The following is a 25761-nucleotide window of genomic DNA, read 5'->3' as shown; positions in this document are numbered from 1 at the left end:
CACAAATATGTTATACCCACTGATCCTATTTTACTTCTTAGAGGTCAGTGAATATGTTATTAACATATATTTTATAGATGAATATATCCTTTTACATATCACATAGCTATCCTTTCTTTATACGCACATTCATGTTCATTTTAAAGTAGTCACATTTCCACTGAAAAGGAAATCATATAGCAAGCACATGAGACTTCCATTCACAGATTTGAATTTATAATTATTAAAATAACTACTTAAATATTATCTATCTGCTCATAAATTCTGACTTCAGAAAAAACAAATGATTTTCAATCCTTTTTAGTTCTCTGTTTTTGCCAATAGGTGGCAATGAACATTCCTCCCTATATCATAATTGGAGACCAACGTAAGCAAAATCTCATAACAGTGCAGGGTTTTAAGAAAGAGTAGTTACAAGAAAGGAATACAATCTAGAAGGTAACCTATTTTAATTGTCTAACAACTCCAACCGTTTAAACTTTTCTTTATATGTTAGGCTAAAATCATCAAACGATATTCCTATATTAAATCCAGGTCTACCTTGTGAGGCCATGTAGAATAATTCTCTAATTATTTTATATGGAAGTACTGGGCTTCCCTGGAGAAGGCGATGGCACCCCACTTCAGTGCTCTTGCCCCGAAAATCCCATGGATGGAGGAGCCTGGTAGGCTGCAGTCCATGGGGTCGCGAAGAGTCGGACACGACTGAGCGACTTCACTTTCACTTTTCACTTTCATGCATTGGAGAAGGAAATGGCAACCCACTCCAGTGTTCTTGCCTGGAGAATCCAGGGACGGAGGAGCCTGGTGGGCTGCCGTCTATGGGGTCACACAGAGTCGGACACGACTGAAGCGACTTAGCAGCAGCAGCAGCAGCAGCAGCAGCAGCAGCAGCAGCACTGAGTTTCCCTGGGGGCTCAGGGGTAAAGAATCCGCTTGCCATACAGGAGACACAGAAGATAACAGATTCAATCTCTGGGTTGGGAAAAACTGCGGAAGGAAGAAATGACAGCCCACTCCAGTATTCTTGCCTGGAAAATTCCATGGACAGAGGAGCCAAGCAGGCTATAGTCCATAGGGTCTCAAAGAGCTGGACATGACTTAACAACTGAGCGTGCACACGCATGCACACATGAAGATACTGGAAAAGTCTTATTTTTCACATGCTGCATCACATATTTTATCAACAATTACTCATGAGACCCGGCTTCAGATGTCCTGTGCTATTTAGCCTTCTTTGACATGTTCCATGTCCTTGTTAAAATATAGAATCCAAACTGAATAACAATGTACAATATCAGTAATGCAAAGATCAATGAGACAATTATTCGCCATTCTTATAGATACTATATTCCTATTAATCCACCTCAAAACTTTCTTTTCTTTTGTCAGATATGTCACACTGTGACTTTTTCTAGGCTCATGTTTTTTAAAAAGAGCCTCCAGTCTTATTTACACCTTATATTTTGAAGCCAAGTTCGTTTGTTCATTACCCCAATTGTATTTTATCTTAGCATCTTAATGTTTTATCTTAGCCTGTAGATATCACTTTGAATACTGAGTCAAACTTTTTTTGTATTTGATCATCTCTCCCAGATTTATTATCCACAATATAAGGTTCTCTTTTTTTATTTTCATCCAAGTTAACTAATTAAAAATTTTCAAGAGTTCTTAACTAAATTAAAAATTTCTGTATTTCCAGAATCTCCACCAGGAATTTCGTTCCTTGATGTTTTTACAGCTAGAAGTTGTGATCTACAACAAAAGACGCCCATACACTTGGAAATATAGGAATGATATAAATTGGAAGTTCATTAATCAGACGTTTCAATTCTGACGGGTGCATCACCGAAATATAATGTACTCAAGCACTATTTTAGATTTTCATCATGGACACTCTGTGTTATATGTAATTCTTACTACATAGCACAGATGTAATCAAAAACTATTTTGTCATCTGCATATCCTTAAATCATAATTTTGACCCGTCTCCTCAGACAAGACCATTGGTATCTGCATCAGCTTCACCGCTAAAATCTCAACTAAAACTTGGTGAAAATTCTTTTAAATATCCCTTTTAATATCACTTCAACAACCTGTGAAGAGTCAACACTTGTCACCTTCAATCTTTATTTTTCATCTATCACTTTTTCGTATCTTCTTATTTACAGCTTGAACCATGAAGGGGATACCTCAGAGCAAAATAAACTGTACTCAGACTTTGTGCCTTGTGTTTACAAAAGCATCATTGTCTAATTACAGCTGTATTGGTCCACAAGCCACAGCTCAGAATTATTCAGTATGAGGCAGTAACGGAGGCTTTGATGTAGAGCCCTTAACGCAAGACAATGCAAATGACATTTACTAGCAATTTTTTCCCCCATTAATGAACAGTACTTCAGGGAGTGTAAAGGCAAGAGGCATATAATTTCTGAACTACTTAAATTGCTAATTAGATCTGTACAGGAGGTGTATTCCTAATGCAGACAATTACAACGGCTCCTAAGTGTTTGCCTTACAGTTGCTAATTACTGCAGAAGCCAATTAATTGCTGTTGACTTTTTGCATTCTTTTGCATATCGCCAGTTAATATTTACATTTATAATGAAGACAAAATTGGCAAACACTGTGTCATTTTGTAATGAACAATTCCAGTGTCTAAACAATGAACACATTATCTTCATTTGTGCCTGAAGAGTGCAGCTGATTAGCATATGTTCTGTGCATGCTAGAACACTGCTCTTTCTTCTCAAGACTTAAAACGTCACTTAGGCGCAGGACATGCAGATGCAGTGTCTCCAGGGTTCTTGGAATTGGTTCTCGCCATATGTCATACAGCAAAGAACAAAACAGCACAGCTCTATAAAAGTATGAGAATGAAGCGACTGAGCTTCCCCACAGAAGATAAGTACTAAGAGAATGCTATAGGCAATTGTCTCTTTTGGGCACTCAGTATGTCCACTACCTACCCATGCTGAGGAATGCTCCTCTATTATGAGATCTCCCACTTTAGATGTTGGAAAGGCCAGTGTCTACTTCAGCCTTGAGTGGGCAATAGTTAGGCACCCTCAGTTAAATGCACCTGTTTCAGACCTACAATCAGGTCCTAGCAGGGACAAGGAAGGAAGAACACAATGGAGTTTTCTAGTCTTGATGGTGGTTAGTAAGGACGGTGGCTGCTACTAGTCAACAGAAAAAACACCAGCAAACAATAATTGGTTGTGCATATGGAGTGGTTTCAAGTTCTTCTTTTCTCCCTGGCTCTGCAGTCCTGTGGCCAGTCCTCCTAGCTCCCGGTGATTCTGAGAGAAACTCAGTCATTTGCAAATCATTTTCCTGTCTAAAAATGGTTTTCCAGAGTTTCTTTTGTTGACCACTAAGAGCAACTGCAGGTGTTTTTCAGATTTGACGGGTGATGGGGGATGGACCCTTTGCCCAGAGTGCCATGTGTTATGTATCATGTGACTTTTGTAAAACCATTTATTTAGATGCCTCATATCAAGAAGGAGAGGAAATATAGATGACTCCATTCCTAGCTTCACAGTACCAACAAAAGCAAATAAATAAAACAAATACAGAACCACATGCACACACACATGCCAACTTTTGTTGTTTCTACCTGCCAAAGCGACTAAGTTGGAAATCATTCTTTTCCTAACCAGCATAGTTGTCAGACTGTGTATTGTAAACAGCAGGGGCCTGAAGTGATTTTGTCAACCACTTTCCAACAGTGAAAACATAACTTTCATTTGCAACAACCTCTGGGCACTGCAAACAGAAGAGGGGTGGAAAATGACTTCTTCAACAAGTAAAAGTTCTGGCTGCCGCATCCAGGAGAGATACGCTACTCTGTTACCCTCATACTTTATTGTTTCTCCTGTAACAATGCAGTTAGGCACTGGTGACAAAGTTGGAACACAAGAACAAACAGAACATGAAGTGAATCATTTGCCTTTCAAGAATTAAAAGCCATAGATAGACATGGGTATTCAAATAGAAGAGGACCTATATGCACTGCTAAGGACTCACAAAGAAATGGTGTCATAAATATTTAACAACTCAATCTCCATAAATATAAAAAATAAAATGCTCTGATTTGTACCATTTTCATCTCTTTACTGTAAATACTACCATAGCCAATTTCAACCTACAAATGGGATTTCAGTGAACACAAAACTGGGGAGACATGTTCAGTAGCATGCCACATAGCATTTCCATCATACAGATAAGAACAAAATTTACATGCATAGATGTAGATAACCCCAAGAGCACAGACGATAATAAAATGTAGTGAATTAACCAGTAAGTGACATCTTTTCAGAACTTATTGTTTGTTTCACTATAATTTATCTTGCATAGAAGCTATATGATTTATATGTCAATAATCAGCTCTCAACAGTCTTGAAAATGTTAACAGTTGTCTTTCACAAGCATGTATGAGCTGGCTTTGGCACATGACTACAGTAAGTCACATGTCATTAGCTGACGTTAGGGTTCTACCCTTTGTTCATCAGAATTTAATTTTGTTTATTTATAGCAAAGCTTTCAAAATTTACTTTGTTGAGTAATTCTCAAATAAAATCAACTAAATGGGCTATGGTAAACTTGATAGTTAATTCTTCTCTGGCCTCTGAAATATGTGTAGAGGAAAAATTTAATATTACCATTAATAGTATAGTAAATGCCCCCAATCATTATTACTTATCTTGTTATATATGGCTATAAAATCAACTTAATGAAGTCACAAAAGATGGATACTACATTATTTCCCAAGATGAATTCACTGTTCTAGGCAAAAAAATAAAGAAAGAAAGAATTTACTGGTTTACAGTTTCATTGAAATTGAAAAAAAAATCAACATATATTCAGTATCATTACATTCTTCACAGTGACACATGATGTCCATATCACCCATGTCTATGTCATTCATTGAATGAAGTTGTCCCTGGTTCATAAACAGTCAGATTAATGCAATATTTAGTCTGGGGAGATATACAGGAATAGACGGAGACAGAGGTAAATCCATAGCCTGTGATATTTCAGCTCTGTCTAAACATATATCACATATGTATGTGTATATATCTGTATGTGTGCATATATGTTCATGTATACATATGTACAGATGTGCATGTGATTGTATATTCCTGTGGTATTTTAGTTTTGCTTTTCAAGAATATCTAATAGAGACTTAAACATTACTGAGATCACATGCTTAATTATTTTTCAAAGTTGCTTATCTATTTTTCAAGATCACATCTTTGTCATAGCTTTGTCTATGCAACTTGTCCTAACCTGATTGTTTACTCCATGATGAGTATTTCAATTTCTGAATGTGAACAAATGATTAAAAAGAACACATTCCAGTCATTAATAACTTGAAGAGGCCAAGAAAACTCATGAAATATTTTAAGAATCCTCGTCTGAGGTACATGGAGTAAACATAACAGAGAGGAAAATCTAACATGTATTAATAGGGTGAAAGAGAGAATTCTTGGCCTCTTAGTTAAGCAAAGCTAGTCTCAGGAACATTTACACAGTATTTTGATCCTTGAAGTTGCCAAAGCATTGCTGACTGTACTTGAAATTTTCCCTTTCTCCACATCTTTACAAGTTTAATTTCATGCATTAATTGAATTGAAAGTTTTCAGAAGTAATAACATTAGCTTCCTGTTTCTCTTGACATTTCCAGATTGCAAAGCCAGAGCTGCCTAAAAACAATCCCTCCTCTGATGGGGCCACACATGTATCTCAAACCCCTGATGTTTCACTGATGCAAGGACACTGTGATAAATCAACTTCTCATGTAATTACAGGACCTAAAAGTGTAACATCCATCACACAACTGTTTCTGCTTTCTCTGTGTATGTTCTTTGTAGCCCCTATCTCTTAGGAATTAAAACAGGTCAGATTCATACACTCCTCATAGTGCTTCCAGTTTTTCCTTAGGTACTAAGCTTCATTCCACACCTGCTCTAGGTTTCCCCTTGTGACTCATTCCACACCTGCTCTAGGTTTCCCCTTGTGACTCTTTCTTGCCTCCATCAGACCCTCCCTTCCAACTTGATATGACTAGGCACATCAGACCTTAGAGGGAAAAGTTTAATCCTAAACAAACCCTCATTTGTGTCATTAAAATGAAATTTAAAGAAAACACAAGGAAGGGCTATTTTGAAGAAAAAAAATGTCATATTTAAAAAAGAAACAAATTATAACATAATTCATTCAAACTTACTCACTGCCTTATGCAAATAGAGCAAGTTTCCTGCCACTCTGCAAGCCTTTCTCTGTGGACTCCTTGCCCCTCTGTTCTGATTCTCCAAACACAGAAACAATGACAGAATTTAGGTTGAACTGAAGGTCATTTGGAGCACCTCCAGCTGTCCAGTTAACTAAACTACAAGAGTAAAGGGTTTGGGGCTCCCTCTTAAATTTCACTTTCTGTATTGTGACTAACTTGAATTTATGAATGTGTGAATTTCTTGATGAGTTTCCTCAGCCTCATTCCCAGTATTGTGAACCCCCAGACAGCTCATCTGTGCTTTGTTCTCACCCAGCATGCTCTTTGCTTGTTTGTTTGGAATTGGTGGTGATGGATTCATGTGGCATTAAAAAAAAAAAAAAAACCTACAAAATCACTCAAACAGAAGGAAGAGGAGAGGATTAGAGCAAACCAGCTGGCTAGAATGAAATTGGCAAGGTTCAGCCAATGAAAGTCAACTTGCCAAGATTTAGTCTTCAGTTAGGTCATCTGTTTCCTCTTAACTAAACAACTCTTGGATATTTATAGACATAAATGAATTTTTATTCTCCGCAATAGCCAATAACTTGTCATTTCTGGTATTTGAATGTCAGTCATGGGGAAAAACAAGGACTTGTATATAGAACACTCAAATGTAGTTGCCTTCAAGTGGAAAACAAGGAACAGATATATTATTTTTCTACACTGCCAAACCAAAACAGAATTTGTGGAGACTTCATATGGTTGGCAGACATTATACATATTGCTGGACAGCTGCACATTATTTATAAGAGTTTCCAAAGTTTAAGTATTTCTTAATATGTACATTTCCAGCCCTCTAACTTGAGGCTTTCAAATTACCTCAATAGTCTATAATCACTTTAGGTGACAAGGTGTTTTCTCACCTAGTTTCAAACCAGGTATGAAAGTCAGGAAATAAACATACTGCTCAAAGTTCAATTCATATTTCACCTGCTGAGACAGTTAGATTGTCTTTTATTTGTTTGCTTATTTTGGTATACAGCACATAGTTCTAAACCTCATTTTTACATGATTTCCCCAAAGCCCATTGCTATTTGATTGCACTTTTTTCTAATTTTTGTCAAGCTTTAAAAACTTTTTATTTTGTTATTTATTATTATTATTATTATTTTACTTTACAACATTGTATTGGTTTTGCCATACATCAACATGAATCTGCCACGGGTGTACACATGTTTTAAGGTGACTTTCAAGGCTTCCCTGGTGGCTCAGTGGTAAAGAATCCAGCTGTCCATGCAGAAGACAGGAGTTCCATCCCCAAGCCAGAAAGATCCCATATGCCATTGAGCAACTAAGCCCATGTGCCACAACTATTGAGCCTTGACTCTAGAGCCACAGAGCCCCAGCTACTGAGCCCATGTGCTGCACCTATTGAAGCCATGTTCCCTAAAGCCCGTGCTCCACAGCAGGAGAAGCCACCACAATGAGAAGCCTGTGCACCACAACTAGAGAGCAGCCCCACTTGCAGCAACCAGAGAAAAACTCCAGCAGTAATGAAGACGAAGCGCAGCCAAAAATCAAAAAAAAAAAAAAAAAAAAACCAGATGAAAAAATTCAAGGTGACTTTCAGGTTACTAGTTCCTAGAACCAAATTTTCTTTGTTTTATGTTGAGGTTGATAAAACTGTGTGGGAAATGTGTATGTGCAAGATGCAGTAATGTGATTACACGCACACAGAGACATATATGAAAGTACCTGCGAGTGTACAGCCAACTTTTGACTTTTCTACATTTAACTGCCCTGTTTTTATCTATTTGTGGATACATGCGTCCATTATCTACAGTAGTTTGTATTTCGCTGGACCATGAATTTACGTCACGTGGGTTACAACTGTGATGAGTAAGAAACTTGATCAATGGTTGCATAGAACTGCTCAACCCTACCTATCAGTAAGACCTCTATGGTTTGCTCATGTCACAAGGTTCATATTATCCTTGACAAAAAAAACTTAATTTTTTTAAAAATAAAAATAACTACTATGTGAAAAACAAGCCTGTAAAAGAGGAAAGGTTATTAACTTATGATGTGAAAATGTGCATAGAAAATACGATGGGAGGAGGGAACATGCTTCAGACATAACTAATATAGCTCATAAAGCACTTTCTGACAATGTATTCAGAACATCAGAGCCAGATAAAAGTCTTAACTATAACCTCTCTCAAGTTATAGAAACAGAGGTTATAAGCTCTAACATCTCTAGGGCCCAGGAAGGTAATATCAATGAGTTAAGGGAACTAGGTGTAAGAAACTTTCTAAGAGGTGAGGAGCTGTGAAAACTTTTGTGAACACATATGGGTATCCAGATACAGCTATCATGGGAAATAGAGACTAGTGTTGACTGATCTTCAGTTTTCTAAGTGAAGCCAGAAATCCAGAATTATATGTAAAAGTTTCCAATTTGTACCTACTGGCTCAAAAAGAAAAACGATACTGTGCGGTGGGCGTAAGCCCAAAACAAAAACAAAAAGCCCACGTTAGCCAGCTAGTTTACATCTCCTGGCATGGGATCTACACAAATACATGTATATCTGCCTAGAAAGGCTGATGAGAGTGTTTACAAATCTCTCAGTCAAAAACAGATGTAGCATTAAAGGACGTGTCAGAACACCTACTGTCAAAACAGCATCACACCATCCTCTTCAGAGGTTCTTTCTGGAATTTCCAGAATATCCTCCATGAAAGAGTTTGCCAGTGAGAGTCACCTATATAAAGCCCAGGAGGCAGAAGGAAAAGAGGGCCCATTACTCTCTGGAAGCAGACATTTAGGAAGAAGTGATTAACAGGGGCTTCTTGGTAAGCTCTTGGCAACCACTCTTCTGCTACCTCAGACTGAAACAGTTGGTGGGAATTGCCAAGAAATTCTTAAGAAATGCCCCAGCTTTCCCTTGAGAACCAGATGATTCAGTGCCTCAGGCTGAGGGGTTCGGTGGTGCCTGTGTCCCCATGGCCTCCCTCAGCTTTAAGGTGCTTTATGCCTCCCATCCCTGTGCTCCACACAACCCTTCATAACCAGAATACGCTGACTGGCTTCCAACCAAACCATGACTGAAACGTACAGTATTTGAACAAAGAGAGATATGAAAACGGTTTTCTTAGATGAGTAGAATCTTAGAGCTAGAGAGCTGAAGAGAATGTAGTTGTTGAATATGATTTTATCAACCAATATGTAAGACTGGAGATCACTTATCTTCATAGATATTTAATCCATTTTTTGGTCAGGTACAGTTTGCTTATTCAAAGGATACTTTTATCTGTCTAAATGTGGTAGCTGAGGCAGGTGGGTACAGAAGGAAGAGAAAGTGACCCTAGAATTATTCTAGCTTCCTTTTATCTTTTTTTTTTTTTCAGTGTATGTTTCACTTTTTGTTGACATGAGTTAAAATAAAATGCCAAATATGGATTAAACTAATTCTAACTGATTGCTTAAAAAAAACTTTGTATTTTCTTTTTGGGATTGCTGGATATCCCCCATGATAAACAACATTGAGCTATGCTTTCACTTTACATACACAAGGCACACATGCACCCAGATGGCTATCTAATTGTCTTAAAACAACATACTTGCAATAACTCACTTTAATATTTTTTGTTATTGTCATTCACTTATTCAACAAATATTTAATGAACACCTATGTGCCACATACTTTTCTAAGCACTTAGACTACAGGAATAAAACAAAATCCATGCCTTCATGATGACATCCTTATCTGGGAAAATAGGTAATTAACCAAAGCATAAGTAAATATAGTCTAAGGTCAAAAGTCTATCTCATATAAAAAGCAATATAAGGAGTTCAAGAGACAAAGCATAAACAAAATGATATACTAGTGTAAAGATGGAAGTGAGAAATAGATTTAAGGGTCTAGATCTGATAGATAGACTGCCTGATGAACTATGGAATGAGGTTCGTGACATTGTACAGGAGACAGGGATCAAGATCATCCCCATGGAAAAGAAATGCAAAGAACCAAAATGGCTGTCTGGGGAGGCCTTACAAATAGCTGTGAAAAGAAGAGAGGCAAAAAGCAAAGGAGAAAAGGAAAGATATAAGCATCTGAATGCAGAGTTCCAAAGAATAGCAACAAGAGATAAGAAAGCCTTCTTCAGCGATCAAAGCAAAGAAATAGAGGAAAACAACAGAATGGGAAAGACTAGAGATCTCTTCAAGAAACTCAGAAATACCAAGGGAACATTTCATGCAAAGAAGGGCTCGATAAAGAACAGAAATGGTCTGGACCTAACAGAAGCAGAAGATATTAAGAAGAGGTGGCAAGAATACATGGAAGAACTGTACAAAAAAGATCTTCACGACCCAGATAATCATGATGATGTGATCACTCATCTAGAGCCAGATATCTTAGAATGTGAAGTCAAGTGGGCCTTAGAAAGCATCACTATGAACAAAGCTAGTGGAGGTGATGGAATTCCAGTTGAGCTGTTTCAAATCCTGAAAGATGATGCTGTGGAAGTGCTGCACTCAATATGCCAGCAAATTTGGAAAACTCAGCAGTAGCCACAGGACTAGAAAAGATCAGTTTTCATTCCAATTCCAATTCCAAAGAAAGACAATGCCAAAGAATGCTCAAACTACTGCACAATTGCACTCATCTCACATGCTAGTAAAGTAATGTTCAAAATTCTCCAAGCCAGTCTTCAGCAATACGTGAACCGTGAACTTCCTGATGTTCAAGCTGGTTTTAGAAAAGGCAGAAGAACCAGAGATCAAATTGCCAACATCTGCTGGATCAATGAAAAAGCAAGAGAGTTCCAGAAAAAGATCTATTTTTGCTTTATTGACTATGAAAAAGCCTTTGACTGTGTGGATCACAATAAACTGTGGAAAATTCTGAAAGAGATGGGAATACCAGACCACCTAACTTGCCTCTTGAGAAATCTGTATGCAGGTCAGGAAGCAACAAGTAGAACTGGATATGGAACAACAGACTGGTTCCAAATAGGAGAAGGAGTCCATCAAGGCTGTATATTGTCACCCTGCTTATTTAACTTCTATGCAGAGTACATCATGAGAAACGCTGGGCTGGAAGAAACACAAGCTGGGATCAAGATTGCCGGAAGAAATACCAATAAGCTCAGATATGCAGATGACACCACCCTTATGGCAGAAAGTGAAGAGGAGCTAAAACGCCTCTTGATGAAAGTGAAAGAAGAGAGCGAAAAAGTTGGCTTAAAGCTCAACATTCAGAAAACGAAGATCATGGTATCTGGTCCCATCACTTCATGGCAAATAGATGGGGAAACAGTAGAAACAGTGTCAGACTTTATTTTTGGGGGCTCCAAAATCACTGCAGATCGTGACTGCAGCCATGAAATTAAAAGACGTTTGCTCCTTGGATGAAAAGTTATGACCAACCTAGATAGTATATTCAAAAGCAGAGACATTACTTTGCCGACTAAGTTCCGTCTAGTCAAGGCTATGGTTTTTCCTGTGGTCATGTATGGATGTCAGAGTTGGACTGTGAAGAAAACTGAGTGTGGAAGAATTGATGCTTTTGAACTGTGGTGTTGGAGAAGACTCTTGAGAGTCCCTTGGGCTGCAAGGAGATCCAACCAGTCCATTCTGAAGGAGATCAGCCCTGGGTGTTCTTTGGAAGGAATGATGCTGAAGCTGAAACTCCAGTACTTTGGCCACCTCATGCAAAGAGTTGGGTCACTGGAAAAGACTCTGATGCTGGGAGGGATTGGGGGCAGGAGGAGAAGGGAAAAGACTCTGATGCTGGGAGGGATTGGGGGCAGGAGGAGAAGGGGACGACCGATGATGAGATGGCTGGATGGCATCACTGACTCAATGGACGTGAGTCTGAGTGAACTGCGGGAGACGGTGATGGACAGAGGCCTGGCGTGCTGCGATTCATGGGGTTACAAAGAGTCAGACACGATTGAGCGACTGAACTGAACTGAACTGAACTAGTGTAAAGAGCAGAGAGGAATAAGAAGGCAAAGGTGGCTGCTTGACTGAAGATGAAGTCCCATCTTCAGAACCCAAGATCCTGTAGGCTATAGGCAGGACATTAGATTTTATTCGGAAGAAAGCAAAAGTCTCTGAAGTGTTCTCTGCAGAGGAATGATAGCATCTGATTTTCAGTTAACGTGATCACTCTGAGAAGCTGTGTGAAAATGCAGGAGAGGTCAAGAGTAGAAGCTTATGAAATTAAAACTGAAATTTTCTATCTTCCCTGTGTCTAGGCAGTAACGCTCTCAGAGCCTCATTTTCTTCATCTGTAAAACAGGAAAAGTTACTAATACTGTTACTAATACTTATCTCAGAAGTGTGCCACGGGGATGAGATGAGTTTATATATTTGGGGTACTTAAAGCCTGGCAGGTATCAGCCAGCAAAAGTAGTGGCTGTAGTAGTAACATCAGTAGCAGTAGAAGGGCCACTCCAAACCCCTGCCAGATAGCAGATCCCACAAATAACACCATTTTTGTCTTTCCAGATTTTCTACCTATACACAAAAACTATCATGCACATTATTTTTGCTCTTATTTTTTTCTTGGAAATGGAATGTACACACTGAATCATTTACTTTTATACACAATAATATTCATGGACACTCTATTATACCAGTGCAAGTAAATCTACATAAATCACTTAGTGTTGCACTGTACTGAATAGTTAGATGCACTGTAATTTAACATTTCTTATACATCTTCTAGGTTTTCTGTCTGTTTTCCTTCCTATGACACACACTGCTGTGATCATTGTATACTGTCAAGCACTATTTGTACACAAGCTACTGAGGGATAAATCTTACTGCTGGGGCGGATGGCTAGATAGTTACTTGCATTTTAAATTTGGATTATCACATGTTACATGCTACAAAGCTATGGTAAACAAATCAGTGTGCTATTGGTACAAAAAAAGGCATACGGATCAAGGGAACAGAAGAGAGCACCTAGAAATAAACCCACACACCAATGGTCAATGAATCACTGACAAAGAAAGCAAGAATATAAAATGGGCGAAAGAGAGTTTCTCCAGTAAGTGGTGCTGGGGAAGTCAGACAGCTGCATGTAGACCAATAAAGTTAGAATCCACCCTCACACCACGTAAAAATATAAAATCAAAATGGCTTAAAAACGTAATTTAACATAAGGCATGGCATCATAAAACTCCTAGAAGAGAACATAGGCAAAACATTCTCTAAAATAAATCATGTCAATGTTTTCTCAGGTCAATCCCCCAAGGCATTAGAAATAAAAACAAAAATGAACAAATGGGACCTAATCAAACTTACAAGCCTCTGCATGGCAAAGAAATTCTTAAAAGTTGAAAAGACAAACTACAGAATGGGAGAAAATATTTGCAAATGATGTGACAGACAAGAGTTTAATCTCCAAAATATATAAATAGCTCACACAACTGAACAATAACAAAAACAATAAAAAAAAATGGGCAGAAGAACTTAATAGACATTTCTTCAAAGAAACATAACAGATGGCCAGTAGGCACATGAAAAGATGTTCAACATAACAAATTACTAGAGAAATGCAAATCAAAACTTCATTGAGGCACCACCTCACACCAATCAGAATGGCCATCATTAAAAAGTCTACAAATAACAAATGTTGGACAGGGTGTGGAGAAAAGGAATCCTCTTACATGGTTGGTAGGAAAATAAGTTGGTGTAGCTGCTATAGAAAACATATGGAGGTTTCTCAGAAAAATAAAAGAAATATCATATGACCAAGTAATTCCATCTGTAGCAAATACCCAGAGAAAAACATAGTTTTAAAGGATATATGCACCCCAATGTTCATTGCAGCACTGTTTACAATAGCCAAGATGCAAAACAAACCCATATGTTCATTGGCATAGGAATGGAAAAATAAGATGCAATACATATATACAATGGATACTCCATCATTAAAAAGAACAAAATAATGTCACTTGCAGCAACATGGATTGATCTAGAGATTTCATACTCAGTGAAATAAGTCAGACAGAGAAAACAAATACTTTATCAGTTTATTTCAGTCGCTCAGTCGTGTCCAACTCTTTGTGACCCCATGAACCGTAGCATGCCAGGCCTCCCTGTCCATCACCAACTCCCGGAGTCCACCCAAACCCATTTCCATTGTGTCAGTGATGCCATTCAGCCATCTCATCCTCTGTCGTCCCCTTCTCCCCCTGCCCTCAATCTTTTCCAGCATCAGGGTCTTTTCAAATGAGTCAGCTCTCTGCATCAGGTGGCCAAAGTATTGGAGTTTCAGCTTTAGCATCAATCCTTCCAATGAACACCCAGGACTGATCTCCTTTAGGATGGACTGGTTGGATATCCTTGCAGTCCAAGGGACTCTCAAGAGTCTTCTCCAACACCACAGTTCAAACGCATCAATTCCTCTGTGCTCAGCTTTCTTTATAGTCCAACTCTCACATCCATACAAGACTACTGGAAAACCCATAGCCTTGACTAGACGGACCTTTGTTGGCAAAGTAGTGTCTCTGCTTTTTAATATGCTGTCTAGGTTGCTCAAAAGTTTCCTACCATTGAGTAAGGAGAAAGCACCTTTTAATTTCATGGCTGCAATCACAATCTGCAGTGATTTTGGAGCTGAGAAAAATAAAGCCAACCACTGTTTCTACTGTTTACCCATCCATTTGCCATGAAGTGATGGGACCAGATGCCATGATCTTTGTTTTCTGAATGTTGAGCTTTAAGCCAACTTTTTCACTCTCCTCTTTCATCAAGAGGCGCTTTAGTTCTTCTTTGCTTTCTGCGATAAGTGTGGTATCATCTGCATATATGAGGTTATTGATATTTCTCCTGGCAATCTTGATTCCAGCTTGTGCTTTATCCAGCCTGGCATTTTGCATGATACACTCTGTGTATAAGTTAAATAAGCAGGGTGACAATATACAGCAGTGTTGTACTCCTTTATCAATTTGGAACCAGTCTGTTGTTCCATGTCCAGTTCTAACTGTTGGTGCTTGACCAGATTTCTCAGGACACAGGTCCAGTGGTCTGGTATTCCCATGTCTTGAAGATTTTTCCACAGTCTGTTGTGATCTACACAGTCAAAGGCTTTGGCATAGGCAATAAGGCAAAAGTAGATGTTTTTTCTGGAGCTCTCTTGCTTTTCTGATGGTTCAGTAGATGTTGGAAAACTGATCTCTGGTTCTTCTGCCTTTTCTAAATCCAGCTTGAACATCTGGAAGTTCTTTGTTCATGTACTGTTGAAGCCTAGCATTACTTTGCCAGGATGTGAGATGAGTGATATTGTGTGGTAGTTTGAACATTCTTTGGTATTGCCTTTCTTTGGGATTGGAACGAAAATGACCTTTTCTAGTCCTGTGTCCATTGCTGAGTTTTCCAGATTTGCTGGCATATTGAGTGCAGCACTCTCACAGCATCATCTTTTAGGAGTTAAAATAGCTCAACTGGAAATCCATTACCTCTCCTAGCTTTGTTTGGAGTGATGCTTCCCAAGACTCACTTGACTTCACATTCTAATAAGTCTGGCTCTAGGTGAGTGATCACACTATCATGATTATCTAGGTCATGAGGATCTTTTTTGTACAGTTCTTCTATGTATTCTTGCCACCTCTTCTTAATATCTTCTGTTTCTCTTAAGTCCATATAATTTCTGTCCTTCATTGTACTCATCTTTGCATGAAAATTTCGTTTGGTATCTCTAATTTTCTTGAAGAGATCTCTAGTCTTTCCCATTCTACTGTTTTCCTCTATTTCTTTGCACTGATCACTGAGGAAGGCTTTCTCATCTCTCTTCACTACACTTTGGTACTCTGCATTCAAATGGGTATATCTTTCCTTTTCTTCTTTGCCTTTCACTTCTCCTCTTTCCATAGCTGTTTGTAAGGCCTCCTCAGACAACCATTTTGCCTTTTTGCATTTCTTTTTCTTGGGGATGTTCTTGATCACCGTCTCTTGTACAATGGTATGAACCTCCTTTCATAGTTCTTCATGCACTCTATCAAATCTAATCACTTGAATCTATTTGTGACTTCCGCTGTATAAACGTAAGAGGTTTGATTTAGATCACACCTGAATGGATTTACTGGTTTTCCCTACTTACTTCAATTTCAGTCTGAATTTGGCAATAAGGAGTTCCTGATCTGAGTCACAGTCAACTCACAGTCTTGTTTTTGCTCCTGTAATAAAAAGGCAGGTTTAACAGGAGAAAAAAAAAAAAAAAAACATAAGTAAAAAACATGTATTCCTCCTGTATACAAGGGAAACACCCAGGAAAACTGAGTAACTCTCCAAAATGGTCCAAAACATCGCTGTAAATACCATCTCCTGTTAAAGACAAAAGAACAATGTTGGGGAAGTACAAGACATTTATGGAAAATTATCTGGCAAACACAGTGAACAAGGATATGATTGTTGTTGCTGAGTTGCTCACTTGTGTCTGACTCTTTGCAGCCCCATGGACTGCAGCATATCAGGCTTCTCTGTCCTTCACTATCTCCTGGAATTTGCTCAAACTCATGTCCACTGAGTCAGTGATGCCATCCAACCATCCCAATCTTCTGTTGCCTCCTTCACCTCCTGTTCTCAATCTTTCCCAGCATTAGGGTCTTTTCCAGTGAGTCAGCTCTTCATATCAGGTCACCAAAGTATTGAAGCTTCATCTTCAGCATCAGTCCTTCCAATGAATATTCAGGGTTGATTTCCTTTAGGGTTGATTGGTTTGATCTCCTTGCTATCCAAGGAACTCTCAAGAGTCTTCTTTAGCATCACAATTTGAAAGCATCAGTTCTTCAGTGCTCAGCCTTCTTTATGTCCAACTCTCACATTCATACATGACTACTGGAAAAACCATAGCTTTGACTAGACAGAGCTTCCTCAGCAAAATGAAATCTCTGCTTTTTAATACAGTGCCTATGTTTGTCATACCTTTTCTTCCAAGGAGCAGGCATGTTTTAATTTCATGGCTGCATTCACCATCCTCAGTGATTCTGGAGCTCAAGAATATAAAATCTGCCACTGTTTCCATGAAGTGATCAGACTAGACACCATGGTCTTAGTTTTTTGAATGAGGAGTTTTAAGTCAGCTTTTTCACTCTCCTCTTTCACCCTCATTAAGAGGTTCTTTAGTTCCTCTTCACTTTCTGCCATTAGAGTGATATCATATGCATATCTGATATTGATATTTCTCCTGGCAATCTTGATTCCAGTTCGTGATTCATCCAGGCCAGCATTTCGCATGATGTACTCTGCATATAAGTTAAATAAGCAGGGTGACAAAATACATCTTGATGCACTCCTTTCCCAGTTTTGAACCAGTCTGTTGTTGCATGTCCAGTTCTAACTGCTGTTTCTTGACCTGCACACAGGTTTATCAGGAAGCAGGTCAGGTGGTCTGGCATTCACATCTCTTTATGAATTTCTGAGTTTGTTGTGATCCACACAGTCAAAGTTTCCATTGTAGTCTATGAAGCAGATGCTTTTTTGGAATTCCCCCCTCCCTCTTTTTTTTTTTTTTCTATGATTCAACGGATGTTGGCAATTTGATCTCCGGTTCCTCTGCCTTTTCTAAATCCAGTCTGTACATCTGGAAGTTCTCAGTTCACATATTGTTGAAGTCTAGCTTGAAGGATTGTGAGCATTATCTTTCTCACACGTGAAATGAGCACAATCGTACAGTAGTTTGAGCATTCTTTGGCATTGCCTTTCCTTTAAGTCCAAGACTTTTCCAATGATAAGAGTTTCTAGAGAACCTAGAAATTCTAGAGATCTAGAGATTTCATCCAGCATCACCTCTAGATGACTAGGGAGGAAAACACCCTTATAAATGGAGATCCTCTTATAAATGTAAATGTCTCTTACACAAGTGTAACTTTTACTTGCTTTCAGAGCTTCTTCTATATCTGTGGTTTCTAAAAAATTAAATTTAAATTAAAAAAATTTTAAAAAAATAGGTAGCCTAAAATAATCTTTAGGCCAAAGAGGCAGATTTTGGAGTGACAGATTCTGCTCTTTACTTTATACTTGGAATGAAACAGGAACATAATACCAGACCAAAGGGGTACCTAGAAAATACCCTATTGGCAAATGATCCTTGCTTCTCTGTACCCGGTGTCCTTTGTGAGGCACCAGCTCTTTTCAGCTTATATTCTTTCAGGCCACATAATTTCCCAACACACAAAACCAGGCCAGTCTTATCTAACAGTGAGTCCATACACATTGAAAAATCAAACCCTAACTCTGGTTTTAAATTCCTTCATGAGATATGTATACATAGCCTAGACAAATGTGAACACACATAGTTATGCTCATGCAGTTTAAAAATATTTATGCTGCTATTGAGGGAGATCAGTCATCAGTCTAGAAGGCATTGACAAGACTTTCCATTTGGTATTGAGCTTGGCTTTCACAGTAAGCCAATTATTTTATGGATGATCACAGCCCATTTGGGCCTAGGACAAAATCATTATTGAGGAAATCATTAAGTGCATCTTTCTGAAACCACACTGGCTACTTTTGTTCCAGCTTTTCCAATGCCTGTATTCACAGATCAAATTGAAATTAAATAAAGGTGTAAATGGAAGAAAGATGATGTGTTCTTAATACACCAAGGAAAGCACAACATAATCAGAAAATCATTTCTAAAATCTGTCATTTACTTGCTTATGTGAGCTAAGACAACTTACTTAACTTCTCATCCGCTTTCCTTGCATTATGAATATTTTGCATCTGTCTTACATGACTCATAAGATAGTTATGAAGCTCAAAATGAAAAGCACGAAAGAAGCTTTACATCAAATGTAAACGGTTATAACATGTAAAGTAGAGTAATGCAGCATTTATGAAGCTAAACATTTAAAAAACAGCAGATAATTACTATGCCAGAAAAAAATAAAACATAATTAGGATAGAGTTTTTATAAATGTGGCCTTGCATTCTTGCTTGAGAAACAAATAAGCAAAATTGTTTGGAAAAAAGTAAAGAAGATGGCAATTGTCCACTACTACTATTTCTACAGTTATTATGCAATAAGAATGAACACTGTATCAGGCCCTGGGCTAAACTTTTTATATCCATTATCATAAGCCTCATAACCCTCTATAAGTAGGAAATTATTTTCACCATTTTACACATGTAGATATTAAAGTTTGAAATATTACAGCATTTTAGCATGACACTAAAACTTGACTTAGAATGGAAAAGGCAGAGGCTTTAGAGGTGAGTTTATTGTTAAATATTTCAGATCCTTGTGCCTCATCCAGGTAATTATTACAGCAAGCCTTTTGGAAACATTTCTAGAACACCAATATGAGGAGCAGCTCAGAACATCATCACTGGCTACTGTTGAGGCAGAAATTTTTACTACCCTTCTAGGTTCTTCTGGTTGGTCTAAGAATTAACTTGACATGGGACAGGTTCACAGGAGAAAAACACACAAATACTTAATAACGTGGACCCATGGGAGTTTCTCTTACCTTGGGCGTGGTGTATCTCTTCACGGCTGCTCCTTACCTTGGACGAGGGGTATCTCCTTACCACTGCCGTTCCTGACCTTCAACGTGGGATAGCTCCTCTAGGCCCTCCTGTGCCTGCTCAGCCAAGGCTCCTCAGGTTGCTCCTCCCGGCCACCAGCCCTGGCCTCGGGCGTTGGTGCCTCCTCCCAGATGCCGCCCCTGGCCTTGGGCTGGCTTCTCAGAGTCACCGCCCCAGGCCTCGGATGCGAGGTGGCTTCTCCTGGCCGCTCCTGACCTCGCATGTGGGGTGTCTCCTCCCAGCTGCCACTGGCCTCGGACACTGGGTAGCTCCTCCTGGCCGCCACCCTGACCTCAGATGCGGGGTGGCTCCTCCTGGCCATTCCTGCACCATCACAGCCTGGCACTCTGGTGTTGAAAGAGGGCATCAGAGGGCAGACACACTGAAACCATACTCACAGAAAATGAGTCAATCTAATCACACTAGGACCACCGCCTTGTCTAACTCAATGAAACCAAGCCATGCCTGCGGGGCACACCAAGACGGGTGGGTCATGGTGGAGAGGTCTGACAGAATGTGGTCCACTGGAGAAGGGAATGGCAAGCCACTTCAGTATTCTTGCCTCGAGAACCCCATGAACAGTATGAAAAGGCAAAATGATAAGACACTGAAAAAGGAACTCCCCAGGTCATTAGGTGCCCAATATGCTACTGGAGATCAGTGGAGAAATAACTCCAGAAAGAATGATGGGATGGAGCTAAAGCAAAAACAATACCCAGTTGTGGATGTGACTGGTGATAGAAGCAAGATCCGATGCTGTAAAGAACAATATTGCATAGGAACCTGGAATGTTAGGTCCATGAATCAAGGCAAATTGGAAGCGGTCAAACAAGAGATGTCAAGGGTGAACGTTGACATTCTAGGAATCAGCGAACTAAAATGAACTGGAATGGGTGAGTTTAACTCAGATGACCATTATATCTACTACTGCTGAAAGGAATCCCTCAGAAAAAATGGAGTAGCCATCATGGTCAACAAAAGAGTCTGAAATGCAGTACTTGGATGCAATCTCAAAAATGACAGAATGATCTCTGTTGTCTCCAAGGCAAACCATTCAATATCACAGTTGCCCAAGTCTATGCCCCAACCAGTAACGCTGAAGAAACTGAAGTTGAACAGTTTTATGAAGACCTACAAGACCTTTGAGAACTAACACCCAAAAAAGATGTCCATTTCATTATAGGGCATTGGAATGCAAAAGTAGGAAGTCAGGAAACACCTGGAGTAACAGCCAAATTTGCCCTTGGAATGGGGAATGAAGCAGGGCAAAGGCTAATAGAGGTTTGCCAAGAAAATGCACTGGTCATAGCAAACAGCCTCTTCCAACAACACAAGGGAAGACTCTACACATGGACATCAACAGATGGTCAACACCGAAATCAGATTGATTATATTCTTTGCAGCCAAAGATGGAGAAGCTCTATACAGTCAACAAAATCAAGACCAGGAGCTGACTGTGGCTCAGATCGTGAACTCCTTATTACCAAATTCAGACTTAAATTGAAGAAAGTGGGGAAAATCATTAGCCATTCAGGTATGACCTAAATCAAATCCCTTATGATTATACAGTGGAAGTGAGAAATAGATGTAAGGGCCTAGATCTGATAGATGAGTGCCTGATGAACTATGGAATGAGGTTTGTGACACTGTACAGGAGACAGGGATCAAGATCATCCCCATGGAAAAGAAATGCAAAAAAGCAAAATGGCTGTTTGGGGAGGCCTTACAAATAGCTGTGAAGAGAAGAGAGGCAAAAAGCAAAGGAGAAAAGGAAAGATAAAAGCATCTGAATGCAGAGTTCCAAAGAAGAGCAAGAAGAGATAAGAAAGCCTTCTTCAGCAATCAATGCAAAGAAATAGAAGAAAAGAACAGAATGGGAAAGACTAGAGATCTCTTCAAGAAAATTAGATATACCAAGGGAACATTTCATGCAAAGATGGGCTCAGTAAAGGATAGAAATGGTCTGGACCTAACAGAAGCAGAAGATATTAAGAAGAGGTGGCAAGAATACACGGAAGAACTGTACAGAAAAGATCTTCACGACCCAGATAATCATGATGATGTGATCACTCATCTAGAGCCAGACATCTTGGAATGTGAAGTCAAGTGGGCCTTAGAAAGCATCACTACGAACAAAGCTAGTGGAGGTGATGGAATTCCAGTTGAGCTGTTTCAAATCCTGACAGATGATGCTGTGAAAGTGCTGCACTCAATATGCCAGCAAATTTGGAAAACTCAGCAGTGGCCACAGGACTGGAAAAGGTCAGTTTCATTCCAATTCCAAAGAAAGGCAATGCCAAAGAATGCTCAAACAACCGCACAATTGCACTCATCTCACATGCTAGTAAAGTAATGCTCCAAATTCTCCAAGTTAGGCTTCAGCAATACGTGAACCGCGAACTCCCTGATGTTCAAGCTGGTTTTAGAAAAGGCAGAGGAACCAGAGATCAAATTGCCAACATCTGCTGGATCATGGAAAAAGCAAGAGAGTTCCAGAAAAAGATCTATTTCTGCTTTATTGACTATGCTAAAGCCTTTGACTGTGTGGATCACAAGAAACTGTGGAAAATTCTGAAAGAGATGGGAATACCAGAGCACCTAACCTGCCTCTTGAGAAATCTGTATGCAGGTCAGGAGAAACAGTTAGAACTGGACATGGAACAACAGACTGGTTCCAAATAGGAAAAGGAGTACGTCAAGGCTGTATATTGTCACCCTGCTTATTTAACTTCTATGCAGAGTGCATCATGAGAAACGCTGGCCTGGAAGAAACACAAGCTGGGATCAAGATTGCCGGGAGAAATACCAATAAGCTCAGATATGCAGATGACACCACCCTTATGGCAGAAAGTGAAGAGGAACTAAAAAGCCTCTTGATGAAACTGAAAGTGGAGAGTGAAAAAGTTGGCTTAAAGCTCAACATTCAGAAAACAAAGATCATGGCATCTGATCCCATCACTTCATGGGAAATAGATGGGGAAACAGTGGAAACAGTGGAATCAGTGGCAGACTTTATTTTTCTGGGCTGCAAAATCACTGCAGATGGTGACTGCAGCCCTGAAATTAAAAGATGCTTGCTTCTTAGAAGAAAAGTTATGACCAACCTAGATAGTATATTCAAAAGCAGAGACATTACTTTGCCAGCTAAGGTCCGTCTAGTCAAGGTATGGTTTTTCCTGTGGTCATGTATGGATGTGAGAGATGGACTGTGAAGAAGGCTGAGCGCTGAAGAATTGATGCTTTTGAACTGTGGTGTTGGAGAAGACTCTTGAGAGTCCCTTGGACTGCGAGGAGATCCAACCAGTCCATTCTGAAGGAGATCAATCCTGGGATTTCTTTGGAGGGAATGATGCTAAAGCTGAAACTCCAGTACCTTGGCCACCTCATGTGAAGAGTTGACACATTGGAAAAGAGTGATGCTGGGAGGGATTGGGGGCAGGAGGAGAAGGGGACGACAGAGGACGAGATGGCTGGATGGCATCACGGACTCGATGGACGTGAGTCTGAGTGAACTCCAGGAGATGGTGATGGACAGGGAGGCCTGGCGTGCTGTGATTCATGGGGTCGCAAAGAGTTGGACATGACTGAGCGACTGAACTGAACTGAACTGAACTGAACCCATGGGAGAAATCAACCTTGAATATTCATTGGAAGGACTGATTGAAGCTCCAATAATTTGGCCACCTGATACAAAGAGCTGACTCACTGGAAAAGCCCTGATACTGGAGAAGATTGAGGGCAGGAGGCAAATGGGGTGACAAATGATTATAGGTTAGAAATGGACATCTAGGTGAAATGCAGAAATTCCTAGAAATGTGCAAGCTCCAAGATTGAAGCAGGAAGAAAGAAAATATGAAAGTCCATTACCAGTAATGAAACTTCATCAGTAATATACAGAAAACTATCAACAAACTAAAGTCCAGAAACAGAAGACTTCACAGGTGAATTCTAGAAAACATTTAAAGGTGAGTTAATATTGCACCTAGACCCCTCAAATTGTTTCAAACAAAAACAGAGGAAAGAAGGAATACTTCTGAACTCATTAAGTGAGGCCAGCATCACTCTGATACCAAAACCAGACAAAGATCTCTTTCTCTCTCTCTCTCTCTCTCTCTCTCTCTCAAACACACACACACATACTCACACACTAATTACAGGCCAATCACTTTTAATATGCATATAAAAATTCTCAATAAAATATTAGCAAATCAAATTCAACAATACTTAAAAATGATCATACACCTTGAACAAGTAAGATTTATCTTAGGATGCAAGGATGGTTCGTTATACACATCTATCAATGTGATATACAACATAAACAAAGAATAAAAATCAAATGATCATATCAATGGACACAGAAAAAAAAAGGCTTTCACAAAATTTAACATCTATTTATGATGAAAGCTCTCCAAAAAAATGGATACAGGGGACATACTTCAACATCATAAAAGGCGTATATAACCAGGCCACAGTTCACATTATACTTAATGATGAAAAGCTGAAAGTATTACCACTAAGATGAGGAACAAGACAAGGATGTCTACTCTAACCATCAGAAAAATGCAAATTAAAACCACCATGAGATATCACCTTATATCTGTCACAATGGTAATCACCCCAAAAGCAACAAATAACCAGTGTTGGCGAGGATATGGAGCAAAGGGAAAAGGAAACCCCATGTGCTTTTAATGGGAATGTAACTTGGTACAACCATTGTAGGAAACAGCATATAGACTCCGTAAATAGTTGAAAATAGAATTATGATGCCGTCCAGCAATTCCACTCCTGGGTATTTATCCAAAGAAAAAGAAAACACTGATTATAAAAGATACATAGATTGCTATATTCATTGCAGTATCATTTACAATAGCCAACATGGTATACACAAATAAAGAAGTTATTTTACATATATATATATATATATATATATATATATACTCACACATTCATGCCTAAATACAGAGTGAAATATTACTCACTGATAAAAAAGGAATACAATCTTGCCATTTGTGACAACAATGGACAGACCTAGAGTACATTATGCTCTTACCCTAACCCTAACCCAGGTGAAATAAGTTTGGCAGAGGAACACAAATCTGTATAATCACGTATATGTGGAATTAAAAATAAAACAAAACCAATGAACAGATAAAACATACAGATATAAAAAATACACAGGTATTTGTCAGAGGGAAGTGAAGTATGGGGAGGAAACAAACAGCTGAAGGAAATTAAAAGCTTCCAGTTACAAAAAAAAAGTTATTCAGGGGTATGAAATAACTATGTAATATCTTCGTATGGTTACAGATGGTATCTAGACTTACCGTGGTGAAAAGTATAGAGATATTTTGAAAAGTATAGAGATATCGAATCATCATGCTGTGTAACAAAACTAAGATAGTGTTGTAGGTCTATCATGCTTCAAATACAAACAAGCAAGCAAGCAAGCAAACTCAAAGAAAAAGAAATCAGATTTGTGATTACCAAAAGCAGTTGGTAGGAGGAGATGGAATTAGATGGAGGTTGTGGTGTTGGAGAAGAGTCTTGAGAGTCCCTTGGACTGCAAGGAGATCCAACCAGTCCGTTCTGAAGGAGATCAACCCTGGGATTTCTTTGGAAGGAATGATGCTAAAGCTGAAACTGCAGTACTTTGGCCACCTCATGCGAACAGTTGACTTATTGGAAAAGACTCTGATGCTGGGAGGGATTGGGGGCAGGAGGGAAAGGGGACAACAGAGGATGAGATGGCTGGATGGCATCACGGACTCGACAGACGTGAGTCTGAGTGAACTCCGGGAAATGGTGATGGACAGGGAGGCCTGGCATGCTGCGATTCATGGGGTCGCGAAGAGTTGGACACGACTGAGCGACCGAACTGAACTGAACTGAACTGAGTCAAAAAGTACAAGCCTCCAATTATAAAGATAAATAAGTACTAGGTATGTACTATACATGATAAATATAATTAATACTTCTCTGTGTTTGGCCACCTAAT

Source organism: Capricornis sumatraensis, unplaced genomic scaffold (genome assembly GCF_032405125.1).
Source record: "Capricornis sumatraensis isolate serow.1 unplaced genomic scaffold, serow.2 scaffold15, whole genome shotgun sequence".
Taxonomy (NCBI): Eukaryota; Metazoa; Chordata; class Mammalia; order Artiodactyla; family Bovidae; genus Capricornis; species Capricornis sumatraensis.
Note: the sequence above shows the minus strand (reverse complement) of the source record.